Raw genomic sequence first — 25,597 nt, 5'->3', positions numbered from 1 at the left:
GTCAATATGAAGTAAACCAGCTTTTGTTTGATCATTCAAAAAATCAAAAATGATATAAGACAGCTTTATCTCATATGATATTTTCCAAATGCTCCCCACCATTATCCCAAATGTATCCCAAAATGTTGTATGCAGTTAAACTAATACGGGTACACTCTTAGCTATAGGCAAAAGCTAAAAGACATTTTCAAATGAAATTTGGAAAGTGATGGAGACTGTTTGAATTAGAAGAAAGTTCCGCATGGCAGGAGTAGCAGAGGAGAAGGCTCCCATTAACAATGCAAAACCTCTGTGGAAGGAAAGAGAAGGCTTGTGCTAAGAGAGTAGAAGAAGCAAGGAGAAAAATAAAGCAAGATGAGAGCTGTCATTTAGGCTGAAGCAAATGAATTGGAAGGGTTTTTTGTTTTGTTTTTAAAAAACAGCAATAATTCAGAATTAACTTGCAACTTTACAGCACTCTGAATCCATAGCTCTCCAAGCATTTTACAAAGGTGATCATGCATTATTAGGTCCATTTTTACAGATGGAATAGCTGAGGTAATCAGAGGTAAAATGAATTACTGTGACCACATATATATTCAGTGACAGAGTTGGGAATATCACCAACTCCCAGCATTGTACTCAATCTATTAGATCACAGAAGCAAATCCTAACTCAGTCTTAAAATCAAGAGCAGGACTGTGGAGCGTGATGAGGATGGAGGACCACTGACTGTGCTTCATGGTGTATGCAAGAAGGTGCATGTCATCAGCATTCTGCAGATGCTGGAATCAGGAAAGCTGAATCTTGAAGAATGCCTAGAGAAATTTCATTAATAGAAATTCCCATTCCATGGGAAATTCCAATAATTTAATTTTTTTTCATTCTGTATCAGAATTAAAAGTCTACATTTACCACAAAGCAGAAGTTCTGAAACATTTCAATTGGGAAACACTTACATGTTTTGTTTAGATGATGGCTTCATTTTGATCATTTACAATGTTTTATTTCAAGAAGGTAAAAGCATTTCATTTTGATATTCACTGTGATACATACAATACATATGATATTAATTAATATAAAAGTTTAATGAAACAAGGTGATATGAAATGATGAAGTCCAAACAAAATGAGAAAGTTGAAACTTTCAGCTTTCTCCTATTGAAAATGTAGTCAAAATAAACACATTCTCATGAAGCATTTTGACATGGATGAATCTGCATTTTCGGATGGAAAAGTGTTCACCTGAACATTTTTCAACCAGCTCTATTAAACGGTGAAAGAAAAAAGATAAGAAGATGTGGGTGATGATTTTTGCAGCAGACTAGTCAAGACAGAACCATTAAATCAGAGATGTTGCAGAGCTAATGATAGAGGGATTTCACAGGAATTGTAGGAAAAGCTGAATTCAAGATCATGAATTATATCAAGCTTACGGGGCTCTTTGGTAGCTTCTGCTCTTAACTAGAGCTTCACTTTTATCTAGCCTTAACATAGCCATCAATCTAGAAACCACTGCACTGACTGAGCAGCTCTCATGCGCCACCATAAAAGCAGGCAGCTTTTGAAAAGCAACCCAACCCAGGAAATAGCTATCAACCATCCCTAAAATACTTGTGGCTGCCCTGTAATATTAGTTCATTTCCATGTGAAACCTGGCAAATCTGGAAGTAGCAGCAGCAATGTTTATTATTAGTTCAGCTCCTGCTAGCATTTCAAATACAAATCCATGTTTTCAGGAGTTTATAGCCAACATCATAAAAAATTGTTGCAGACTGAATTAGGCATGAATAAGAAGAATTTAAAATGACAATATGAATGAAGTTTATAAATTAGTTACTCTGTGTGCCTCGTGGCTTCTTTTCTACTAGTAATGCTATTATAAAGATCTGAGCACACAAACTTCATGCCCTCTGCTAGCGCTAGACTTGAAGACACTGGATTCTAGTCATAATTTCAGCCAGTAAGTGGTTGACAGTACATCAACATTTTAAACTACACCCTGATTCAGTCCTCTTGTTTAGAAATGTGTGAAAACTGATTTCTATAGTTGCTGTTGGGGACGGAACATGAATCACAAACAGTGTGGTGAGGACATGACAGTTAAGCCCATTGGACTGACTTTTCAAAAGTGGGCAGCCAAAGTTAGGCAGCTCATCACACAGTGCGCTGGCCCTTTAAGAGGAAGGGCACTCAGTTGTACCTGTACCAGTCTTAGCCCAGGTCACCAGGTGGAGGGAGTTAATACAAGAGTCACATGACAGAAGAATATGTTTCAGAACCAGGCCTGCTGGGAGATACCAAGGGCAGCAGGAGCTCAGTGAGGGAAGAGTCTCACAGGTGTAGATGGGTTGTGTGAGTTATTCAGACATAACATCTTGTTACAGCTTCGGGGTAGGAGCTCAGAGAATGTAGTCTTTAGGGAGTAGAATCACCTATGTGGGGGAAGCTAAGCCTGCAACAGGAAAGTCTCAGCAAGGCAGAACTAAGAGCCCTGCACCAAGGATTGTGAGTAGAGCTATGTAAATGATTGACTTACTGGTTTTCAAAAAAAAAAAGTTTGGGTTGAACTGAAATTTTTAGGGATTCCTGGTGAATTGAAAAAAGTGGAAAAATGTTGGGAGTTGAATGAAACATTTTGTTTAGACTTTAGGCATTTTGAACATTGCTTAGTAAAAGCAAAGGCAGTGAAGGGCTTGACTCACAAAACCAAGGAGATGGTGCTGACTCCCACCCCTCAAAGGGAGATAGGATTCACTGCTTAGGATTCACAAAATTCTCTTGTAGAGTAAGGGCTAACGTGGCTTAAGGGCTTGCTCAAGAAAAAATACAGAGGAACAAGTGATGGTAATGCTGGTGCTTTAGTCCCCAATAGCCTAATGGTTAGAACACTTATCTAGCATAGGGGAGACTCACATTCAAATCCTATGCCTTCTGATTCAGAGCAGTGACTTGAAACTAGGTCCCCCATCTCCCAGATGAGTGCCCTAGTCATCGGGCTATAGAAGGGTATTCTGGGGTGGTTGAAACTATTCCTTTCTTTGTGTACTACTTAAATAGTCAGTTGACTGGAAAGAGAACGACTCCATAGACCAGTGGCTAGGGTAGTCATCCATTATGTGGGAGACCTGGGTTCAGGTCCTTGCTTTGAATCAGCTAGAGTGGGGGCTTGAACCCAGGTGTCCCACACAGTGGGTGAGTGCTCTAACCATGAGCGCCTTCTCCTCTGCCTTTTGTGCAGGTGTGCTCTGAGTACTGGATCAGGCCCTGTAGGTCAGGTAGGCAGAGGAACAACTAGTGTATGCATCCCCCTGGGACTTAGGTGTGTACCTGCTCAGTGTGGAGCTGTTCAGTGGTGTCAGGATGTAGGCAGCTTCGTATATGCCCACCAGCAAAAACTTAGGTCCCTAGAGGATTAGGTGGTGGTTTTGTGAATGTGACTGGTGCCTAACTCCCCCTTGTGAATCTGGCCCATCTTCTGTAAGGTCTTAAACAAAAAAATGTGATGGGAGAGGAATGATCACACTTCACTTACTTGGACTTCTCCCTCTAATTCAGAGTGAAAGAGTTACACTTCCTTCCAGGATGCCCCATAACTAAAAATGAACATGCCCTGCCTTTCTTCCCCTAAAACAAGTACCTCCTACATTTCAAAGGAATTTGATTATTTTAAGAGGTATGTCAAGAAAAGTACTCAAAGCTTCTCATTTTGATTTACAGCCATTTATTTATGTGTGAAGCCAGAATAACAGGAAACTAAAAACTGATTAGCAAAGTGAACAATAATAATTAGAAAACTGCATGGTTTTTGGGGGGATGGGAGGGTGAGGAAGAAATGTACCTCTTTCTAAACTGGACACGTCATCTCCAACTGAGTATCAAATCTGACACTCCATTATTTCATTTTTAGTAGATCTACTGCTGTCTCAACAAAGTAGCAAAAATGTGCCTCCTTCTCTCCCCACTTGGATTTCCTCAATCCCATGAAAACTCATTTTGGGTGGAAGTGCTATAAATAGTTTGTACTATAAGAACCTACCAAACTCTAGAAAGGTATTCTCCTCTGAAGTGTATCTTCCGCTGTCCTTTGAAAATCGAAAACATCTGGGAAATGTTAGATGCACATCTATACATTCAGTTCTATGTATTCAAAATAAATACTTCACTAGATGTTACTAGTGCATGGACTGATATATAGAGCATATTTAACTGATTTGAATGAGTAATGTAGTATCATCTACATGAAAGTGTTTCATATGTTTTGGAGTTCTCCAAAACTTGACACCATCTGTCTGAACCATTTTTCATCTGCTTAGAACTTTAACTTAACTCTTTGTATTAAAATGTAATTATACATTGAAAGGTTAGTGTAAAATGAGGTTCCATGTCAATGGTTTCCATATCAACTTTGTTGACAAGTAAAAGTTTTTGTTTGCGATGTTTTCCTCCCCATGCTTCCTCTAAATTCAACCAGAATCTGAAGTCAAGCTATCATCTTTCTGGATCACACATCATCTGTGTACCATGCAATAGTAATGTCACGGTATTAACTATATCAGTAATAAAGCTTATGCAACTAATATTAATTCTGTTGATGGTATAGAAACTAGATAAAATCCAGCTCATTGTCTCAAATTGCTCTGCAGTGCTAACAGGAGTAAAATGTAGTCAGAGAAGTAAACATATTTCTGAATACATACAGGAAGCACTTTTAAAATAAATGATTGCATTTGTGATTATCAACACTTGTTGAGATTATGGATAGGCAAACTGGTTCCAAACTCTTGACTGTTTTTTAGAACCAAACCTCGTTTTACTTCTGCTGTCTCAGCCTGGTCAGTTACAGTCCCAACTAGCCTAAGAGAGAGTGTTTTTAAAACTTTGGCAGAGACATGCATTAGAAGTGCTGGAAAAGCTGATCAAAACCTGCTCTCACAAACTTCCAGCCCAATTTTGCACATACAAGTCTTGGATAATTCAGGTAAACTTCACCTAAGTGCCTTATCCAAACTCAACACAAACTTTGAACCTTTTCAGAGTTGCACAATAATAAATAGGATTCCAGAAATCCTTGTACTACATGGTGGCCATCTATTTTAGTAAATTAAACTCACAAATAATAGCCAGGAAAGTGTTTAACTCTCTTAGTCCTGAGTCAAACCACAGCACTGCAATTACAACACAGCTAAAATACATACCCACAAAAGCTGCAAATTGGAATGATGTGTTAACCCTTAGTAAGCTTCCTCCCCACCCACTGTTATGGAATTGGTTTTAAATCTATCAAATCCAATCAGAATAGAAGTTATTCTGCCAGAAGAAATTGATTTAGCAGACAGTGCAGACTCAGGCCTTGGGAAAACTAAAATACAATGACACTGTATGCTAAATTCTAGGTTAAAGAATGAGGTAATATAGAATATGCTAATGAAATCAAGACTCACTAAACAATAGAGGACTATAAAGAAATAGGGAAGGAATTAAGAAATGCACTCTTCCTTGCAGTGACAGGATATACAAATGATTGAAAACACTCACTTCTCTGGAAGATTCTAAACTCTGTCTGACAGCTGGTTGAGTTGAGAGAAAGACTTTATACTATTATGTAAAATCTTCAGGTAACTGTAGCCAATATTCAGAGTAACTAAGTTCACAGCTGAGATCCCTGTGGTTTTTCCCCCCGCATAACATTGTAATCTAGCTGTGTTTATATTTTGCTCAATGTTTTTGTGTGTGACTCTCTTTATTTTCTAACATATGCCAGGTAAGTTTATCTTTTATTTTAAATAATTTGGATCAACTGTATGGAATGTTCCTGGGGACAATCACAGCTAGGTACGACCTAGAAAAGTTGACTTCTGAATTTAGTGGTAGAATCAGGAGTGAGGTAATGGGCTTCAACAAGCAGGTGAAGGAAAGAGCTAGTGATCCCCTCCCTGAAAGGTAATGTGAAGAAGTTGACTGCAGTAAGTGTAGGCACATGGGCCCAAATCCACAAAAGGACTTGGGTATAACCTAACCCTAATCTACCACTTTAGGAGCCTAAGTACAAAATTTAGGTGCCAGTGAGTTCCTTAATCTGTGCTGCACTGCTTCCTAATCCTGTAAGCATTTGAACTCACTTGGCAACTAAATTTTACCATAGATGTCCCCTAAGCTTCTGCTTATGGGCATACACATTGCTGCCTCATGCAAATGTCTGTATGCCTATCTCACACCTAAACCCCAGTGGGAATTTCAAACCAAGTGATGACAGGCATTCCCCTTTCTCTTGCCTGCTGGGTCCAATCAGGTATGTGTGCTCAGTGTGTGCCTACCAGATTTGGCCCCATACAAAATCTGGCTAAAGGAGGAGATGATGCTTCCTCTGAGCCACCCCCTTTGTAATTTTTAGCCCAGCGGTTGGAGCACTCATGCAAGATGTGGGAGATTGCCTGATGTGGAGAAAAGATTTGAACAGGAGCTCCACCTCACAGGACAGTGCTCTTACTACTGACCTATGTGATACTCTGATGTGTGGCTCCTGGCCTCTCTTGCTGAAGCTGTTTCACTTTGGGTAAATAACTAGTTATTTGAGCCTAGGGACTGGGTCTCCTAGCTGAATGCCTTAACCACCAGGCTATGTAATCATTCCACTCTCTAACCTAATAAGTATTTAAGTATGATTATTGGCTAGCTTAAGTGCTAGCCCCGCCTAGCATGCTGGCTTTTTGTGGATCTCATTCTTAGGTGCCTGTCTCTCTTTCTATTCATTGTATTGTGAGCCTGGGCACCTAACTCAGGCTTTGCAGATTCTAGTGATTTTCTAGATGCCTATAAGTTAAGTGTTGCAACACTGAGCATCACAATACCGAAGTTCCTTTGTGGATCTGGGGCCATAAAGAAATTAATGGCCAGAAGGGTGCTAGACCTGTTTAAATGCAATTTATTTGTAAAGTTTTAATTGTTCTGACTTTAGGGTATTCTCCCAGTAGCAGACAATTGGGGTCTGGTTTTTTTTGTTTGTTTGTTTTTTGTCCTTGCACACTGATTTCAGACTCCAGGCCTAATTCCATTTCTCCATTAGGCCTCATTCTCCACTGCTTTACATCCTGGGCCAGATGCTCTGCTGAGTGCAAACTGGCCCAGATGCATAGATATGAGTGGAGCAACACCTGTTTACACCAGCTGAGGATCTCTGGCCCTTTGTGCAATCATTTACAACTCTGAAAGAGACATATTAGTGAATGGATCTGCACAGTTCCTTGCCATGAGTTGTACCTGAATGTTACAATCAAGCCCATGATTATGTAAGGCAACTATGCTGAAAATTGTTCCAATCATTGTACAAATCTAAGCAGTTCAGCACTTTCTTCCAACCATATCATCTAAGGCTCGGGATGCTTTGCAGTTCAACACAAACTACAAATTATCTGGCATTCTTTTTGCTCTTTAAAAATTACAAACACAGAAAGATAGGCCAACATAGCTCTGCCAGTCAGGGTGGAAAAAACACACCCCTGACAGGCTGGCATAGCTATGTCAAACGCCCTGTGTGGATACAGCTATATTGATGGACGAATGCTTCTATTGATGTAGCTAACTTTGTTTGGGGAGGTTTATTCCTATGCACCAGAGGATGGTGGAACCTGCTTCAGTGGTGTAGATTGTGTGTGAACTACTGGGTTATACCAGCATACTTGCTAGCTATGGTGCCATAGCTATAGTCTCATAGTGTAGATACAGCTAAAGAATCCCGGAGATCAAGAAAACAGAGGAAGAGTTAGAAATAGCTAAATATGATGGGCCAGATTCTCCAGTGCTTTGCACCTTGTTTAATCATTTACATCTCTGCAAAGTGTGTATAAACTACTACCCGTATGAGTGGGTAGCATTTTACACCCACTTTCCCAGGTGTAAAGGTAGAAAAGATGAAAAGCAGTGTGGCTAAAAGGTCCCATGTGGCTAAAATAACAAGAGGCTGGATTGCCCCCTCTCACTGTTAAACTTACAAAAAAGGTAGGACACAGGGAGAAAATCTTTGTGAGAATCTTTGAGTTCATCTGGTCATCTTCTCATGTGGGCAGGGTCTGGCCTTCACAGAATAGGCCATGGTGCCTGCCCAGAAACCTTGTTGAGTGAGGACTAGGGAAAGGAAAAGACTGGGATGAGTGTGGATCCCAAGGAGTTAGCAGAAGATGTCAAGGTCTCCACAGCAGCCATCCCACTGCCCCCCTCACATACACTCATCCTGCTCCTGGACTGCATGGCTGCCAGTGATTCCTTTGGCCATGGAAAGTTCTGGTCCTGCTGATTTTAAAAGATGTTGATGCCTAGTAGAGGCTGTTGAGATAACAATCCATCTTCCTGTGCATGTTGTTTTTTAATTCCTGAACCATTACACTTGTAAAGCATGGTATTTAAATCATTTTCAATAACCATTTCAGATTTCCTCATGAATTTGTTTGAAATCTATCATCACTATGTATCAGGATCAAATGAAAGTACTATCACACTGTGACAATCATAGCTAATTCTATTCTATTGCTCTGGGAAGACATTTTCATCTAGCCAGGGGTCCTTAATACAAATCACTTTACAGTCACTCAAGTTCATCAACTAGCATTTATTAATCGGTGTGTTATAAAATACCTCTACAATTATAAATTCAAATGCTGATAATTAATCAGTTGTTTAAACATTAATTCAAAACACAATTTCCCCAGATTATTAATACAAAAAATCCATAGTCAGATTTTGCACGTATGTGCATACACACACACACAAAATGTGACATATTGCAAACCCTGAATATACACACACACACAATTTTAATGGCCTTTAATTTCTTCTGAAACTTATCCTGTAGTATAACCACAGATAATTAATTTACCTTTTTTTCTTCAAGTTTACCAAACTGTTATATTTTAAGTCATAAACAAAGGTAATTTTTTTAGAATTCTAATTCCCTAATGTATCAAGCCAAGCTATTGACCTTTTTTTCTGATTATCTGACGCTTTAAAGTCATCTAAATATTCAACTCTTTGTGCTACGTGCTGCCCAGAACACACTTCCTTAATTTTTCCTCCATATATTCACTATCACTTCCTGTTTAATCTGTGATGGGCTGGTCTCAGTTAATATAGTAAAGAGTTCCCCCCCCCTATATTGCACATAACAAATGTCAAGGTCTCAGCACTCTTAACAGTCACTTAGGAGCAGAGCTGGTGCTAGGCATAAGCAGACTAAGCAATTGCTTAGGGTCCAGAGCAGTTCAAGGAAGCCCCCTATTAATTATTAGTATATGTTGTGGGATTCCAGTTTAGGGCCCCAATGGGCTGGTACCAGCAGTGTTTAGGAGTAAGACCATCTAGTCATTGGGGCAAACAGAGCTAATCACCACCAATAATGCCGCAATTGTCAGATATGTCGCAGATAGTATTCTGCGTGGCTGAAATACTGCAGCATGCAGTACAAGCTGTAACCACCAGGGGACCCGTGGTGTGGCTCAAGCTATTTGAGCTCTTGGAGGCTGAAGTACCCTTGGTTTTCGTAATTGTCTACTGGCCCTGCAGCATGTAGACTGGAAACAGCGGAATGAGGAGTCACACACACACAAAATAGCCTTTTCAGGGGCTAATTCAGATTTGCACCACAAAGGCAGAGTACAGGGCTCTCTACACATGGCCCCTGACACATCCAAACATTGAAGCTCTTCCAGCATATGGGCTGCAAATAGCAGAGGGAGGAAGTACAGAACAGGGAATTCTGACTTTTGGGGGGTTAATTCAGATCTACCCAGGAGAGGAAGTATATGCCCACTACAACCACAGTCCTCCCCTGCTATCTCTGGAAGTCAAGCAACAAGTTGGGTATGAGAGGGAAGATAGTAGGGTACAGTTAGATTTGAAGGAGACAGATTCAAACTAGGAGAGAACAGTCACGAGGTAAAAGACTATTTTTCCTCAGCCTGATTTTCTGAAGTGTCCCAGTTTTTCCATGTGGAAGGGAAGAGAAAGGGAGGAGGGTGATCCTTTTTCTTCTCACATCCCCAGCAATATTCTATATCAACCACTAAAATGCTACCCTGTGACAGATTTCTGACTCCTGATCACAGCATCCCAGGTTTTCCACTTTGAAACTAGGAACAACATACAGCAGAAGGTGATGAAGGAGAAGAGCAGGGGAGTTGGGCGGTACCTTACAACCTGCAGCTCTCTTTTGTGCACTGAGTGTTGAAAAATAATTTTCAACTTTTTGTTCCAAATGTGAACCATATTACTCTCACAAGTACATGCAGTTAAGGGGTTGTAGCGATTTAAGCATGCATATGCATTCATATGCTTTCTGTAGCTCCGGTACACTGCCTGGTTAACGTCAAATAAAATTGTCACCTGGAGAGCAGTATATTCAAGTATAAAAAAATCTCTTAGGCTAGGGCTGATGTTACATGTGAATTCTTCAGTTTGCTATGAATTTTACATCTGTCAGAATGTTGAGAAGTAGAATTTTCAGTTTGACTCAGCTACTGTGATGACTATAGGTTTTTCTAGTAAAACAAGTTGATTCCTTTATGGACTGAAAGTCAGAGAGTCTAAGGAATATGCCTGTTTCTCAACAGGTCTTGAATGTTATCAGAGAGAAGATCAACCTCAGTGGTCAGCCTTCCCAGCTACTCATTCATTTATTGTCTAGGTGTCCTTCTTCAATAAGGAAAGAAAGCAAAGATTTTGAGACTAGGTAAGCTGTTTTATTCATAACTGAGAATACGTTCACTTTAATTCTTACAAAAAATCCATAACAAATCATCATAGAAGACACTTTTTGTGGGTGTTCACATCAGGGCAGACAATGCCAAATAACGTGAATGCATGGAATCAACCATGGATTGGTAAGATTATGGGCTTGCAGAAGCTATTGTACATTGAGGCACAATGGGAGGCTATAAGTGTTTATCCATCCAACTGTAGTGGCAGATCAAGTCCACAGTTAGAATGCAATATTCTCAAATGCTTTAATCAAATTTATTTGAGGAATTAAAATAAAATACTGTATGGATTGATTGAGAACAATTTGCTTCTAAGAGATCACTTTCAGCAGGTACAAGAATAATGCCTCTTGCCACTGTCGCTTAAGTGCTACATATCATCACCACCTCTTAATATGGATATGACTCAAAGCTAGAATTTAGTTCTAAATAGTACCACAGAAAGATGGTGGTTAAAATTCTAGCTAAGGCCTTGATCCAAATCCCAGTGAAATAAATGGAAATGCTCAATGTGATCTTAGTAAGCTTTGGTTCAGGCCTCTCTTGCTGAAAGAAAAACAAGAACATAATGGCCACACTGGGTCACACCAATGGTCCATCTAGCCCAGCATTCTGTCATCCAACAGTGGCCAATGCCCTGCTTCAAAGGGAATGAATAGAACAGAAAATCATCAAGTGATCCATCCTGTCAGACATTCCCAGCCTCTGGCAAACAGCAATCTCTGCCTCTCCTGGCTAATAGCCATTGATGGACTTATTCTCCATAAACTTATCTAGTTCTTTTTTTGAGCCCTGCTATAGTCTTGGCCTTCACAACATCCTCTGGCAAGGAGTTGACTCTTGTTGACACAGGTTGACTCTGTGTTGTGTGAAGAAATACTTCCTTTTGTATGTTTTAAACCTTCTGCCTATTCATTTAATTTGGTGACCCTCGAGTTTTTGTGTTATGAGAAGTAAATAATACTTCCTTATTTACTTTCTCCACACCAGTCATGATTTTATAGACCTCTATCATATGCCCTCTTAGTCATCTCTTTTCCAAGCTGAAAAGGCCTAGTCTTATTAATCTCTCCTCATACGAAAGCTTTTCCAAACCCCTAATCATTTTAGTTGCCCTTTTCTGTACCTTTTCCAATTCCAATAGATTTTTTTAAGATGGGGCGACCAGATCTGTACACAGTATTCAAGATGTGGGCATACCATGGATTTATAAAGAGACAATAAAATATTTTCTGTCTTATTATCTATCCCTTTCCTAATGGTTCCCAACATTGTGTTAGCTTTTTTGACTGCCGCTGCACATTGTGGATAGTTCTCTGAAAACATCCACTCAATGACTCCAAGACCTTTCCTGAGTGGTAACAGCTAATTTAGACCCCATCATTTTATATGTACAGTTGGGATTATGTTTTCCTATGTGCATTATTTTGCATGTATCAGCATTGAATTTCATTTGCCGTTTTGTGAGATTCCTTTTGTAACTCTTTTGCAGTTTGCTTTGGACTTAACTATCTTGAGTAGTTCTGTGTCATCTGCAAATTTTGCCATCTCACTGTTTACCCTTTTTCCAAATCATTTAAGAATATGTTGAACAGTACTGGGTCCCAGTACAGACCCCTGGGGGACACCATCATTCACTTTCTCCATTTTGAAAACTGACCATTTATTCCTACCCTTTGTTTCCTATCTTTAACCAGTTACTGATTCAGCAGAGGACCTTCCCTCTTATCCCATGACCACTTACTTTGCTTAAGGACCTTTGGTGAGGAGACCTTGTCAAAGTCTTTATGAAAATCTAAGTACACTGTACATCTTTGCAATATGTCTTGAAAAACACCAATGCTCAGTCTGTGATTTAAACACTCTCGCTTTTGTATTGTTTCTTATGCTCTGAAAAGTCACTTCTAAACTAATACCTACAAAAGAAAGAAGCTTATAAATGAATCCTATGACAAAATGAAGTTTAAAATGAGTAACATTGGTAGAAAGGCTAACCGATGAAACCTCTTAGGATTGTCAAACATCACACGCAGTGCTAAAATCATTATATACTACTTGAGATATATATATATACACACACAAACTTCTTGTTTTTTCACATTATGTCTAGTCTGTAAGGAAAGTCTTTCCTTAGTCTTGAAGGTTTTTGTTGGCCCATCAATTTTATTTTTTTATTTTATTTAGAAGCTCTGTGCTCACAATAAAATCCCAATGCACTGGCATACAATAGAAAGGAATAAGAATGTTGATGACAGAAGTGGCACCAGAGGGATCTTTGTTGTTGTTAGCTGCAGACATTTTCAGTCTGAACAATAGCTTGTTTTCTTCCTTTATTTTCAGGAATCTCATGATATCTTAGATGTGTGGAAAAGCTACAGTCAGATGTGGCAGGTAGGCAAGAAGTTTGCAGTAGGTTATCAAAGCTGAAAAGTCAAAAAGAAACTTTAAAGGTCAAAAGATCAACTGTTTCCGAGTGTGTTTTTAGAGGGCAGGTTTCTATTCTGACTCAACCTGCACTTTGTATACCGCTGACTTCATATCTATAGCAATCTATGGAGGGAAAGGAAGGAAGGTTAGAAAAAACAGTTAGGTGTATCTTTAATTCTAAAACTACATAAGAAATTAACATGTTTTTCATTTTGTGTTCTCAAACCCCATAAATTAGATACAAGTTGTTTCTATGTAGGACTCTATGATGTTCCCACCAGGATCAACTGTAAAACTTCTAATGACTTGCATGAAAGTGTGATTGGGGGGATAACTTTGTTAATAACTTTGCTTCATGATTTCCCCCTCACAAAACTTACTTTCCACATCCAGAATTGGTATGTTACAACAAACTACTAAATACGCAATAGGCCAAATCAAGCCATTGATTTCTTTTTAACAGAATTGTGCTAATTGATTTTATTAAATGCTGCTTCAAAGTGGATACTCTTCTGTAAAAATAACAAAATTCAAACTTGAAAATATGTGTGGAGCAGTATAGGAGATCGAAAAATGGAATCCAGACAAAGAAAAGATCAGTCCAGCAGTTATCAATAGAAAACAAATGTTTCTGTATGCCTGTATCAGGCCATGGAAGCTTTAGATCAAGATGGTGGTTGATTGGGTTTTTTTCCTTTCCCTCCATCATTTTAGCCTTGCCAACCAGAATTTTTTTCTGCTTATTTGAACTAAAGTTGTGTTTTTTGTAAATACATAGCATACAGTAGAAAATATTACAAAGTGACTATACATGAATGATTTTGTGCTAAAGGCAATCTGAAGGTATAATAAATAGGGTTTTTTTTCTCACTTATTGTCTATGCACTGTATCTACTAAATTTGAAACTGGTAGGAAAAAATTTTGGATACATTTTAGACTCATTTTTTGTTCTGAATTTTGGGGTCATTAATTGCTGTTTTCAAAGCAGTCTAGGGGATAGCAGCACACATCTTCCATTCAAATTTAATTAAATTCCATTTAAAATTCCATTTATTCTTGATTTAGATAGTTATGACATCAAGTATGCCATCAAACTCTCACTGGCTAGATGATTCCCTTTAAGGGAGTGAACACTCCAGTGTGGAAGGGCTTGCTATGGAATATCTGGAATTAGCTCTTACAATATTTTCATCTGCTAACAAAATCCTAATGGAGTCACTAAGATTCAGGAATGAAGTTAGCCTAGATCAATAGTTACATTGAAACAGACACACGGTTTCAAAATTAAAAAAAAAAAGTCAGTTTTCTTCCATTTAAATCATGTAAGCACTTTAGAAAACTTCACCCACAGTCATTAATAGGCCACTTGAACTTTGCAGTTTTTTCTCTGACCTAGCTCCTTCCATAGTAGTGACTAGGAAGGGTGCTTCACTGCCTTTCTGGAGCATTCCAATATTACTCCTCTATGTCTACTGGTGTCTAAATGGGGAACTGACAAAAGGAACAAGGGAAACTGTGGAGCCTACTTTCAAGACTCTGGTGTGCAGAAGTGGTGTCCCAATTTTGAATAAAGTAGGAAATAATGTGCACTGATAACTATGGGATGAAATCCTGTAGCAGTGTCTGAGTCATTTAGGTGCAAATTATGCCCAGCTACCATGTGAGTGTGTAAGGGGAGGGTACAGGACACAAGAAACCCCTTCAAGTTCACCTGCCTCTGTATCCATGCAGTAGGCAAGCATAATTGTAGTGCTGGCACCCTAGCTCCTGGAACACTGTCCTCCTGTAAGTGGACAAGGAGGAATGAGGTGAGAGAAGGGCCCTGTCACGCCCCTCTCCCCCTCCCCCCCTCCCAGCCCTTTCCACACCAACCTGGTGAGAGGCCAGATGCAGTGGAGAAAATTCTATACTCTGCAGCTGGGTACTGCAGCAGCCATGCTGCTCTTGAGCTCTGTCTGAAACACGATGCATTCTGAAGACCGTGCTGGGATGGTACTCTTCAAAATTATTGCCAACACAGGAAATAACCTCAAAGGCACTGTCAACCCCTAATAAAATGTAAGCTCTTTAGGGCATTATGTTTTACACAACCCCCTACCACAATGGGGTCAGGTCCATTACTGGGGCTATTGCAATCCAAATAATAAGAATTACAACAACAATCATTCATTTATTAAAAAATTGGCTGAAAAATATTCAATGAAAAGACCATTTTTGAAAAAATAGGGAACTTTTGTGATAAGCTGAAAACAAATTAAAGAGGTGGTGGAAATAAGTGTGTTTGGGGTTTTTTTCTTTCAAAATGTTTCATGGAAAATAGTTATTTTACAAATAGCTATAACTTTAAGCCTTGTTTTATTTCTCTTTCTCTGCACATTTTTGAAGGCCTAACACATGTCTGGGTCTGAAGGTACTGTTGTTTGTATTGCTATGTGCCTAAAAGCCCCAGTCAAGATCAGGGCTCAATTGTGCAAGGTGCTGTGCAAATATAAGATGACACAAACCTGCTGAAAAGAATTGCTAAAGATCTTTATGGCTTTCAGTGATCTTATTTCATAATGATAGTACTGAAAGCAAAAGAATGGCCTTGTCCCATCCTTAAAACCCCGTGGATGCTTGTTTGTTAAATTCAGGGTCTCCTTCATACATTAGCCATTGACTAATGGGGCAAGACTGGACCTTGATTATTACAAACTTACAGCTTGATCCTGCAAACACCAACACATGTGCTTTAACTTACATAATTAGTACCACTAAAGTTAGGATTGGGGTTTTCGTAGCTCTAACACGGGACTAATTTATTGTCAAATCTTTTCTATGCACACTAACTTAATTGCAAGCAGTATTTTGAAATGTAATGTCACACTTCCACAGAATGTTTTGTTTTCTATCATTTTTCTTATGTATTCTTATACACACACACACACACACACACACACACACACACAAAATTGCTTGAACAGGTTTTCCTGAGTAGCTTAGGTAGATTAGTTAGTGTCTTATTATGAATTCTTGTAATTAAACAGATCAAATTCTTATTTTAATTAGAGAATAAACTACTGTGCTTCATATTGTAATGAATGATTTGGTATTCTTTTTCTCTGGAAAACCTTTTTCATAGCTCTGTCACTGAGATGGCGTGGAAGCAAATTTTTATTAAACTGAATTTCCAATTCTGCAACACCATTTTAATCTTTTTAGAAGAGGAAGCTCCATTGGGTATTTGACTCTGATTTTCTAACTTCATTTCAAGATAATGGTCTAAAGAGGCCAGTGCAGGCCGGCTTTCTGACCCTCTCTTCCTCCCCAAAGATGAGCTGACTTACTTTTGCAGCTTTCACAAATTTCTATTCTGAATGCTATGTAAATGACTGAGTTTTAAGGGGGAAAAAAAACATTAAAACCAATGCAGGGTTTTTTCTTGTCACAAAACTTTCAAACACTTTGTTGATCAGGATATTGCTGGAGGGTTGGGAAGATTATAAAGTGAGTTACCTAAAGAGGAAACTGATGCTGGCAATTCAAGGCATATTGAGCAATTGGCATTTTTGAGTAATCCTTGTTTGTTCTAGCTTTTATGGTGTTCTTTTGTGAGATTATATGGCTCAGTGTTTGTTGCCTCTGTATGACTAGAAGAAAGCTAACATTGTGTTAGTTTTTTTTTTTTTTTTTTTTTTAAAGGGTAAATGGGATGACTTAGGTAATCATAGGTCTGTCAGTCTGATGTTGGTCCAAAGCAAGATGATGAGGCAGCTGATACTGGACTCCTTATTAATAAGAATTAGGGAGGGTATTATAATTAGTTTCTTAATAAGCATGGGTTTATGGAAAATAGAGCCTGTCAAACTCACTTGATATCTGTTTTTGATATTACAAGTTTAGTTGATAAAGGTAATATTTGACATAATATATTTAGACTTCTGCAAGGTTTTTGACTTGGTACAGTGAAACATGTTGATTAACAAGCCCTAGAATGAAATAAAATTACCATGGCACCCGTTAAATAGATTATAAACTAGGAAACTGATAGATCTCAAAATGTAATTTTAAATGGGGAAATCATCATGGAGCAGGTGAGTTTCTACGGAGGACCTTCAGGGATCAGTTCTTTACCCTACGCTATTTAACATTTTTATCAATAACCTGGAAGAATACATCACTGATAAAGTTTTGGAGACGATATAAAAATTGGGGGCATGGTCAATAATGAAGAGGACGGATCAAGGCTATACTTACTATCCTGGGAGGCAGTGACTCTGAAAAAGATTTGGGAGTTGTGGTGGATAATCAGCTGAACATGAGCTTCCAGTGTGACACTGTGGCTAAAAGGGCTAATGTGATTGTTGGATGCCTCAAGAGGGGAATCTCAAGTAGCGAAGCTATTTTTTGCCTTTATATTTGGCACTGGTGTGAGCACTGCTGGAATACTGTGTCCATTTCTGGTGTCACAATTCAAGAATGATGATGAAAAATTAGAGAGGATTCAGAGAAGGGCCATGAGAATGATTAAAGCATTGGAAAACCTGCGTTAGAATGATAGACTCAAGGAGTCCAATCCATTTAGTTTAACAAAGATATGATTAAGGAGTGACTTGATTAGTCTATACATGGCAACAAATACTTGATAAATGGGTTTTTTTAATTTAGTAGAGAAAGATATAACATGATCCTATGGCTGGAAATTGAAGCTAGACAAATTCAGGCTGAAATAAGCGCGTAATTCATAGAATCATAGAATATTAGAGTTGGAAGGGACCCCAGGAGGTCATCTAGTCCAACCCCCTGCTCAAAGCAGGACTAACCTCAGCTATATCATCCCATTAACCATTGGAAAAGTTTACCAAAGGTCATGGTGGAATCTCCAACACCAGCAATTTTTAAATCAAGATTGGATGTTTTTCTAAAAGATACACTGTAGAAATTATTTTGGGAAATTCTATGGCCTACATGATCACAGTGGTCCTTTCTGGCTTTGGAATTTATGAAAAATGTTAATCTTCATGACTAAGAAAGCACTGAAGTGAGATGTAATTTCTGTATGGAAATTACTTGTCACTGATTGGAGTTTCTTGTCTCATTTATCCCTTATTCTTGTACAGAAATAAGAAACTGTCAAGGAGAGCTGATCTCTCTGGATCAGAGCTAAGAATATACTGAGTGCCTCATGGAAATATGAAATTAGTGGAGCACATATGTTTTGACATAATATGCAGTCCATCTTAAATATATCTAGCTAAAGCTATTCCTAAGGTTAAGTAAAAATATTTAGAGAATAATCTGAAGTACAAAAGTCATTGAGTAAAGAAATCAAGGAAGACTGGCTACTGAAGCAAATGAAATAATAAAAGCTTTTCATAATGTTATTGAAAGAACAAAACTAATCATTGTTAAAGTAGAATTCTCATGAGCTAGAAAGCTCATCTGGGAACACAATCTAGATATTAACCCTTTTTCCCTCTATGAGCTGTCTCCAGTAAGACTAATTTCTATGAAATGATATTCAGCAGTCTAGCCAGAAGAATCAGGTTACATGAGTAACTTTAAGTTCCCATTTTGTAGGCTGATGACATATCTTATCAGTATGATGACAACTGTCTGAAGTCATGTGTTACTCTAATGGCAGTGATGCACAAGGGTGTCTTGACAAGAATTAGTAAACTATTGTTGCTAAGTTTTCTTGTTGGAAAAATGTGCGTCAATCTGCATTCTCATACCCCTTCGGGTTTATCAAGCTGCTAAACAAAGTCTAGAATAAAAGCAAATAAGGCACTGATATTCCATTCACTTTATTAAATCATCATGGGGCTTTGAAAAATAACTAGAAAGAGCTCCCATGAGACATTTTAAACAATCTGTGACCCATATAAATATCTGTATTACGTGCCTGCAAAACCCATTATTCAGATCCTACTCTTCCATTTATCTAAAATTTGGCAACATAAGCCTCTGAAATTCCATATCTTGGCCCTGTGGAGTTCAGGAGCTGAACTTTTCCTTACCCGACTCAGAGTTCATGGCCTGCATGATGGACATGGGACTATATTTTATATTGTCTGGGATTGAACAGAATTAAATGTGAACAGAGTACATTGCTTTGCCAACTGTGGGGAGGAACGCCACATGGACACTGCCTGCAACGTCTACACTGTTGTCTTAATATTAAATGTCTACGGAGAGAGAGAGAGAGAGAGCATGTCTTGGACAGAGTGAATGAAAGATGAAGAAAAAGGACATGTCCTTTAAGATATACTGGTAGTGATTGTCCCACCAATAAATGCACTCCCACTGAATGGGGTGGTTGGTCTAAGTATATTTAATCCTGCCTCAGAATGGGGGAACTGACTAGAACACTTCTTTAGGTCTCTTCCAGCCCTACATTCTTACAATTCTATGAAGTCAATGGGAATTGCCTGTGTCAGGTGGGTGGAGAATTAGACACCAAAACAACAGTTGTTTTTATTTCTTTATAATCCTATGGAAAATTCTTTACTTGAGAAAAGACACTTTAGCTGATGATTTAAGGTCTTGAAAGCAGTCTTTCTTTATTAGAACTGTATTCCTATTATTATAGGAAGACTTAGTAAAAATGCATTGCCCATAAGTAATTTTAAGGGTTGCAGAAAGAACTAATTCATGATATCATACTGTGTAAAAAGCATAACATCACTCGGTATCTTTTCTTTGGTCAATAAAAATTTTCAAAGATTCCAAGAACTGTGGAGACCTTTGTGATCATGTGGTCTGACTTCCACAGGCCATAGAACTTTCCCAAAATAATTCCTTTTAAAAAAAAAAACCAATCTTGATTTAAAATGGTCAGTGATGGAGAATCCACCATGACCCTTGGTAAATTGTTGTAATGGCTAATTGCTCTCACCATTACCTTATTTCCAGTCCTAATTTGTCTATCTTTAATTTCCAGATATTGGATTACAGGATTAGTCAAGGACTGCAGCCAGCATAGGGTATAGTCTCCATGGGTTCAGCTCCCGCACCTCCATTTGCAATTGTAGGAAATCATGCCTATATTGTATAATGTACTTTCCAAACTGTAGAAATGTCTTTAATGTTTTTGACTATTCCTATCTTTTGAATACTGCCTATCGCAGAAGACAAAAGCAAAAACTATCTCTAATATGTGTATGTAAAAAGTCCTTATTGTTAAAGAATATGTTGAATATCTGTTCCCAGCTCTGGTGCAAATTTCCTATGTCACTCTCTTTCTGTCTCCATTATCCTATGTGGAATGGGAGTGGGAGGGATATCACACTATGCTTCCCAACTGGGATGGTTTGGTCTTTCTGCACTTCACAGTTCTTATTAATTGAAACTTTGATTGGTTCTTGCTAGGCCATGAATTCAGGGCTCATAAACATTCACATATGAAAAAGAAGTATTTGGGCAGGAAAGAATTTTTTTTATCAGATATTAGAACTTCCTTTCACTTTTAAAAAGTAGACTGGGCTGATTCAGGGGCAGATGATGAACATTGATCCCCATTATGTTTTTTCACCGCTGTCCTTATAGACAACTGTGTCTAGTTTTCAAATAATGGCAATTTTTTAAACAGCTTACTGTTCCTGTCCTTGAAACTGATTCCTGTATTAGCCAACTGCAAGTCAAATTTTGTGGTGGAACGTGACTTATTTAAATGTATAGAGGAACACAAACATTAAACACTAGGCCAACATTTCTAAACTGAGACAAAGTAGGTACTATGCACCCCTTCCTTCTCCTCACTTCCCACCTCCTCCAACTACAGGGGAAATGGTGTGTGGGATAGAACAGACCTAATGGTTTATCCCCATCTTATCCTCACAGTTTCTAGTGTAAGAGGTATAGTTGGAGTGCTGCTGTGTTTTGCCTATTCTCAGAAGCTGAAACAGCTCCTTGGGGCTGTGAGCAACTGAGTGTATGTTATAGTAGCCCTAAGTCTGCTCTGAATTATGTCAGAGGCTGGATCTAGGATAGGGTTTAAAGCCGCCTTTGCTTTGCATATTGTGCTCCTGTGCCAAGTGTAGCTTGGCTGGAACAGCATACATTGAGTTTTTCAACAAGTGCTATATAAATCAACATATAATCACCTAAGCATAGTGACCCAAAGTCTGCCTTTAGTACTCTGCTAAATTCCTTGACTTTAAATGGAGTTACTTTTAATTTACACTGCTGTAACTGAACACAGATTTTGGCCTAGTATTTGGCTTTGTTTAAAATCATAGTCTGTGGTATAATTCCCAGTGAAATCAATGGAAAATGAACTTTCTTTGATTTCAGTGGACCTAAACTGAACCCATAATAAAGACCAAGCTTGCTGCCAAGTGAGTGAAGCTGTCTTACAAATTGTGAGGGACATAACCATTCATGGTCCAGGTGAACAGTTAAGCATAATTTTAATACTAATTTTAGTGGAAATAAAAGTAAAAAGTTAAGCAACTGCTTCATTATGAACTACATTTTTCACTGTGTCTTCAAGCGATTCTCAATGGGAAAGATTACCGTAGAGGATATAAGGTGGCCCTTGTTTCACCACACAGCCCTGCATTATAAGTCAGGGGAGAGCAGGCTCTGCAGAGCTGCTACTCCCTCTGCACAGACAGATGAGAAATAGTCAAAGCCTAGACTGCCCCACACCTCCAAGTGCATTGAGCAATGCAGCTGAGCTAACATGAAGTGTAATGAGTAATCTATTATAGTGTAAAGAGTAATCTATTCTTGAGGTAAAGTGGTCACAGAGTGTGGGAGAAACCAAAAGAGGAAGTATGACTATTACTTCCTTCCCTCGTTTGCTCCTAGGGTGATGCTGCTGCACACACTTTCTTAATCAAAGCAACACACTCTGAGCCAGATCTTCAGATGGTATAAGTGGGTGTCAGTAGAATTCCCAAAGTCTTAGACTTGCCTATTATAATTCATGAAAACCTATGATTTTGTTAAATGTAAGGAAATGCTTTAGTTCCTCACAGTAAGGGAATGAATTATTGGACAAATGCTAAAGGAATGATCCTTTAAATTCCTCTCCTGGCACATCATCAACATAACATTCTCACAAAAAGGCCCAAATTTAATAGCTCTCAGAAAATTCTAGCTCTTTGAGCTAGTGAAAGCTTTGTGAGTCCCATAGGTGTCACCGTTAGTTTCTAGAGGCAGAAGCACTAACAATAATTGCTTTCATCTGAGGACTTGACCGCCAGCTGATTCAAGAAATAGTTCAAGAAAGTTGTGTGGGGACCTGATTCTCTCATTTCACTTAAATGGATACACACACACACCAACCAACTACAGAGGGAAGAGGCAAGTATAACTAGTCCAGTTTTAGGGAATTACTGTTATCTTCATTAAGTATGTTCCATTTGGCCTGATTTCCAGTTAATCAAATAAAATATTCTGGCTATACTTCTTTATATATTTTCATTTGTTTGTTTGCCATCTACTGGATTAACCCAATTGCTGCTCTTTTAACTTGAAAAATAGTTAAATGACAGCCAACTAAAGCTGCTTTGCTTTAAAAGGCACAAAAACAAAAATTAAAGACAAAAATTTTTTGCTGCCAAATTATGCTGCCAAAGATATTCTAGTGTAAAGGCTCAACTTCTGGTCCCATTGAAGTGAATAGAAATGTTCCGGTTAACTGCAACTAGACATGGATTTGGCCATGGCTGGTTAACTTTTCAATGTGCGTCTTTTTTTCTTTTGTTTGCTATGAAAGTTCACTGAAGCATTTCAGTGTATAAAAGTAAAGCCCATATGACAAATTAACAAGATCCTAGTCATAATCAACTTTTTTTTGTTGTCTGTTCATGGTAATAAATATCTGAAGATTCGTACATTTTCCTTTGGCTTGGAGCTTTACAAAGCTATATATCAGGGGGCCAAAAGAAATATTTCCTAAAGGAAAATACTTCAGTTCATTTGTATGCTCTTACTAAAATAAACAACTGAATTAAAAACATTATGACATTAACGCAACAGGCACTGAGATGGAATAGAAAATAACAGACTTTTTTTCTATTTTCCAGGCGATTCACATTTAGGGGAAAATAGGCCCTCAAATGCACTGCATAAAATGTAAACCCTTAATTTTCACTCCCTCTGCTCCATTTGCAGAATACACGCTCTCTTATTGGGACTATATATCTTATTTTACTGTAGATTTTCACCAGATTTTCACACAATTAGGAAGACAAGGTGGGTGAGGTAATATCTTTTATTGGACCAATTTACACTGAAAATTATGGACTGAACAGAGACTCTGGATTTATGGCTTATTATAACAATCTGTAACCCACTAACCCCCTTTTTCCTTCTATGACTGCAGAGGTGTTAACAGGCCACTCTACCTTGAATGGTCCCTTATGATATGTGCTAACTAATCATGTTAAATAATCAGTTCTACCTTGCACTTTGCTGTGAGGCTGGGAATACCTTTCCCAGATCTGAAGAAGAGCTCTGTGTGGCTCAAAAGCTTGTCTCCCTCACCAATGGAAGTTGGTCCAAAAAAAGATATTACCTCACTCATCTTGTCTCTCTAGTATCCTGGGATGGACACAGCTACGACTACACTGCATATAGTACACAGTTGGTTTGGTTAAGCAAACCAAAGTCCCAATCCTGCAGCTGTTCAAAGTAGAAAACTCCCATTGACTTCCACATGCATAACAGTATTTAATCTATTCCATTCTATAAGTAACAATATAAAACCTAGTCCCTAATCCAACACAGCTCTTAAACATACACTTAATTTTAAGCATATAGGCTCATAAAAAATACAGGATTGGAAGGGATCTTAACCATCATCTAGTCCAGTCCCCTGCATTGAGGCATGGCTAAGTATTATTTCGACCATCTCTGACAGGTGTTTGTCTAACCTGTTTTTTAAAAACCTCCAATGATGGATTCCACAGGCTCTCTAGATAATTTGTTCCAGTGCTTAAATATCTTTACAGTTAAGAAGTTTTTCCTAATATCTAACCTAAATCTCCCTTGCAGCAATTTAAGCAATTACTTCTTGTCTTGTCCTCAGTGGATAAGAATCACCCTCCTTTTTATAACCAACTATTAAGTACCTGAAGACTGTTACCGTGTCCTTCCTCAGTATTCTTTTCTCCAGACTAAACAAACCAATTTTTTTCAGTATTTCTTTATAGGTCATATTTTCTAGATTTTTAATCACTTTTTTTGTTGCTCTCCTTTGAATTTTATAAATTTGTCCCCATTTTGTCTGAAGACTGGTGCCTAGAATTGGACACAGTACTCTAGCTGAAGCCTTATTAGTGCTCAGTAGAATGAATGAATTACTTCTTGTTTTGCTTACAACTCTCCTGATAATACATCCCAGAATGATGTTCTCTTTTTCTGCAACAGTAGTACATTGTTGACTCATATTTAGTTTGTTGTCCATTATCACCCCCCAGATCTCTTCTGAAGTACTCCTTCCTAGGCAGTCATTTCCCATCTTGTATTTATGCAGTTGGTTAGTCCATCCTGAGCATAGTACTTTGCATTTGTCCTTACTGAATTTAATCCTATTCATTGCAGACCAATTCTCCAGGTTGTCAAAATCATTTTGAATTTTAATCTTATACTCCAAAGCACTTGCAACTCTTCTGAGCTATGTGTTGTCTGAAAGCTTTATAAATGTACTCTCTACAACATTATCCAAATCATTTATGAAAATGTTGCCTAGAACCAAGACAGATCCTTGTGGGACCCCACTCGATATGTCCTTCCAGCTTGACTGTGAACTGCTGAGAAATACTCTGAGTATAGTTTTCCAAAGAGTTGTGTATGCCCTTATAGTAGGTTCATCTAGGCTATATTTCCCTAGTTTACTTTTGAGAAGATCATGTGAGACAGCATAAAAGCCTTACTAAATTGAGATCTCTCACATCTATTGCTTCCCCCCATCCACAAAGCTTTTTACCCTAGCAAAGAAAGATACATGGTCAGTTTCTCTTTTTGACAAATCTTCATTGACTGCTACTTATTATCTTACTATCATCTAGGTGCTTATAAATGGATTGTTTGATTATTTGCTCTATCATTTTTCTGGGTACCAAAATTAAGCTTGACTGGTCTATGATGCCCTGGTCTATAATTCCTGTTAGCAGCCCTGTCAGGAATGTAAATTTGACCCCCTTTTGGAGGGGCATGTTCTGTGCCCTCTCCTGCCAACCCGGCCCCGGGAGGAGCTAGTTCTTCCCTCTCCACCCCAGCCCTGGCAGGAGTCGCTTTTCCCTCCCTCCTCCCCGCCCTAGCAGGTGCTCGCTTTTCCCTCTACCTCTTCCCCTTCCTTTCCCCAGGGCTAGAGGAGTTCTGAGCCCCTGACAACATGTTCCGCCTTGTGCATGCCCCTGAGTCATGTTGAAGTTAGAGAGATTACTCATGTGCTTAAGCATTTGGGTCTCAGTTGCTATTATACTTTACACACATAGAGCCAGAAATAT

At 38.5% G+C, this 25,597-nt stretch overlaps 1 protein-coding gene across 2 annotated transcripts in view; it reads left to right on the top strand.

Moving 5' to 3' along the window:
* The first annotated feature begins 2,333 nt into the window (after positions 1-2,333).
* Positions 2,334-25,597, top strand: part of GLRB (glycine receptor beta) — a 101,239-nt gene continuing 77,975 nt past the window's right edge. For both annotated transcript variants that reach the window (XM_067551987.1, XM_067551984.1), the window contains exons 1-2: positions 2,334-2,486; positions 10,580-10,698. The gene's annotated coding sequence lies outside the window, so the exon portion shown is untranslated. The remainder of the gene's footprint in view (positions 2,487-10,579; positions 10,699-25,597) is intronic.

The sequence above is a fragment of the Emydura macquarii genome, unplaced genomic scaffold (genome assembly GCF_026122565.2).
Source record: "Emydura macquarii macquarii isolate MOO-44397 ecotype Brisbane River unplaced genomic scaffold, CSIRO-AGI_Emac_v2 contig_1363, whole genome shotgun sequence".
NCBI lineage: Eukaryota > Metazoa > Chordata > Testudines > Chelidae > Emydura > Emydura macquarii.
This window is presented reverse-complemented; position numbering and strand designations above follow the sequence as displayed.